General features: G+C 35.6%; 1 non-coding gene across 1 annotated transcript; it reads left to right on the forward strand.

The window, feature by feature from the left end:
- Positions 1-1,491: 1,491 nt before the first annotated feature.
- On the forward strand, positions 1,492-1,563 carry Trnae-uuc. The gene has a single exon. It is a non-coding gene; the product is annotated as a tRNA-Glu (tRNA).
- Positions 1,564-3,706: the final 2,143 nt, after the last annotated feature.

The raw sequence follows: 3,706 nt of genomic DNA on the forward strand, positions 1-3,706 counted from the left end.
GCAATTTTCGTTGGAAGAACTTGGTTCGCGCGGAAAGCGGTTCACAAACAAACATGTGCCCTCGCAGGCGGGATCACTTTCAACCAAATTGACCAGTTGCTAATCAAAAGTGTCGCCAGGGCTTGCCATTAGCGTACCAGTTGCACTATGTCTGTGATAGCGCAGTCTGGGTAAAACTGTACACGGCTTTCATGACCAGAGGAGGATAGGCGATTTCGATTCTGGTTGTGGATAAAATCTGGCTCAATAGTTTGCAGTTAGCAAGCCACCTAATCCACCAGGTGGGGATGGACGTCGGTGTAAAACCGAGATGCCTAAATTTCCTTACAAACTGGGCACCAGGTGTCCAGTTAATGGTAATGATAATCTTGAAAAGCAAATAACATCAATTTTGTTATATCCCAATTTACTTCCCGTAACCAACTACAGAAGTACATCTGCATGTCATCGGTTTCTAAAAGGAATTATGCATCAACGGTGAGTACTTTACTTTTTTGTCCAGAGACTTTTCTAAAGTCTGTATTTTCTATAGATTCGTTTACTGTAGTGTTAATAGTTTGCTTTGTCTGTACTTATAGTTCTTTTTGTAAATTATTTTGTGAAAATTTTGTGAGAATCACGTATAATTGCTGCTAATTTTGCAAGTTTTTCTGTCCGACTTCATTTATACTCCGCTTAAAACGATGATTAATTGTCAGTGACTTTGGAAACCCAAATACTTCCATTTCCGTGCAAATTAAACTGTTATATCTTTCATGTTTCAAGTGAAATTTTAGATTTTCATGGCCGTCAGCTAATATTTTTTCATAAGATTACTTAGTGAAGGATCCCGAAAAAGTCTTGTATCAATGTTTTTAAATGAACCTAAGTATTTTTTTAGTATTCCCGCGAAGTTCCGAGTAAAAGATTCCAAAAATAAAGTATGGACATTTTTGCTTGAATTTATTTCTAACATTTGTGCCAGAAATTTTGTGTTTCATTCATGAAATGCCTCTTTGAAGCATGTATTCACACCTAGCATTTATAGAATATTTTCATCGTCGTAGTCTTAATGGGCTCTGTAGCAATTAAAGAGCCCACTTTCTCTATTAGGAATAGAACGAACGCAAATGGTACGAAAATCAAAAGCATTTACAGTTTTCTAATCACATTTTTCAATCAGAGAGCTGTAAATAACTCTCGAAAATTGTACGCAACGTAACAGTACGTTCTGGTATAAATAAAATTCAATTTAGATTCAATTCCCAAATTAATTGCATCTGATTCTTTCAGGTATACAATCCAGCTTGATTATCCGTAGTTAGTTTAAAATTAGATAAAGACGACGTTTGTGACACCATGGAATATTTTACGACAGTAGGAACCTCCGACAAGTACTGTATTTTAAGTTTCCAGTTATTTTTAGATATATTTTCAAATGAAGATGAATTCTATCTCTAAAAATATATTCACTTATGTATGCGTGCAGGTACTTTCACAAATGTCCACGCGTCCCATATGGTCTAGTGGCTAGGATACCTGGCTTTCACCCAGGAGGCCCGGGTTCGATTCCCGGTATGGGAATATTATGTTGTTTTGATACATTTCTTTCTAAGAAGTAGTGTGAACCTTCCAACCCTTAACAGTCATTTGAAGTGCTTCATGGGGTAAAATTTTACTTATATAACTAAACTATGTGATATTTTGGATTTCAATTGCTTAAATGGACAGAAAGGGTGAATTTTTAAAACATACCCAATCATGAAGGTATGTATATATAATATATATATATATATATATACGTACGGGCGTGGAAACAGTAATGAATGCGAAGATACATCCCCGAAAAGATGCCTTCCCAGACAATCCATTATTTATACGACACATGAGATGGTATCTCAATTGAGAAATTTTCAATGATCTTAGATCCTTCCCAAATAATTGGTAGGCAGAATTCATTGTTCAGAAGTGAGTAACGATTTTGTTGTCAAATCCATTTATCTATGCCATTGCAAATTTAAGGAGGGAATGAAGCAATTTCCACATTATCCCGAAGAAGGATGGTTTGAGAATCTTCTTCACAAGAATGCTCTTCTTCTTAAAACCTATATTAAAATAAGGTTTTGTGCCAAACAAAACCCTATTATAATCGAGTCGATGCCTGCCTGTCCGTCTGTCTGTCACACCCAATTTATTCGGAAACGGCTTGACCGATTGTCACGAAATTGGTAGGAGGGTGTGATCTTTATGTGCACCATTTTGTGTTAAGTTTAAGGGGGGCTCCTCATACCTGCGAATGGAGGGTGCAAATTTTTTTATAAAATGTAGTCACACTAAAGGGCTCAATTAGTATTTCCAAACTGGTTCCATATTTGATATCAGGTGGAACATAGGGGAATGAGGGCGCTAAATATCAAAAAGTTCTTAGAATCTATCCAACCGAAAAATCTGAAAAAAATCACAGTGGTGCACCTCTATGAAACGTAGGCCTCAAAATACATCCGGTTCCGATATCTGCACAAACAAAGTTAATAATAGTATATTTCCACATTTTAGAAATTTACCCGGCAACCCCTCTGATGTCCATTTTAGAAGTGCAAAATTTGGCATGGCTGTAAGGGATAACATTATGATCAAGTTTGAAGAAAATCCAATTATTATTAACAAAGTTATAAGCGCGAAACTTTGCCATTTTTTGTGAATTTCGTACATTCTGCAACGTGTATGACGTCATCATCCCATATCAATTCGTCAATACCACAAAGAATTAAGTTCATATGAATGGGGTCGGAAAGAATTATTTTGTTTTAGTTTTTTGGTCATTTGTTTATGAATATCAACATCAATTACTCCAAACAGACATGCACACATGTAGGTATATAGTATATGCGTCCTAATGAAGTAGTGTCTCATTCAGAAAGATATATTTGTACATTAAATCAACCGCATTTAATATACATACTATATATGTACATATGTATACTTTTGTGCAAGAAGTAAATCGGAAATATGGGTACGATCAATTTATATACGTGCATACATATGCACAGTGTTCGGAAATGTTTGTTTAGGGTGATGATAATATCTATGGCTGTGATATGCACATATATTTTGTTGTTTGGAAAAGAATGAATGAACGAATGAATGAATGATGAAGAAAAATGTTGGATTTGTAGCTATATACGGAGAGAAAAATGTGCGTTGAAATTTCTTACACAAGATGAACTCAAAGCCTTTATATCCGAAGCGGTATTCCGACTTGTTTGTTAGTATCTGATGTCCTAAATTATATCTTGTAGCATGAAACAAATAGGGATTTTCCAATGAACTACTAAAATTCAACGATACACTATGGTTCGCAAAAATTAATACTAAAAAAGCATTAATGATTTTGATGTACTATGATATCCGGATGGATTCTACGGAATGGATTCATAGCTACGTGACTAAGGAAAGAAAAGGAACGTTTGAGAAACCTAAACTCAGTGCACTTCCCAGGAATAGAACAATCCAGAGTGCTCATGGGCGATACGGTTGTAGTTTTAATCGGCCATTACGGGGACACAGTAAAATCCCCAGCCAAAAATGGCAAACACTTGTAAATTTCATCATTTCCTGTATTTGGCTTTGTCCTGTTTTCTTGGATGGGTCCGTAGTCTAATAATGTTTATCGGTCGGAATTACCTAATTAGTTTACGTTAATAAAACGAAAAGCTGGTCATTTTTC

Source organism: Hermetia illucens, chromosome 4 (assembly GCF_905115235.1).
Source record: "Hermetia illucens chromosome 4, iHerIll2.2.curated.20191125, whole genome shotgun sequence".
Lineage (NCBI taxonomy): Eukaryota > Metazoa > Arthropoda > Insecta > Diptera > Stratiomyidae > Hermetia > Hermetia illucens.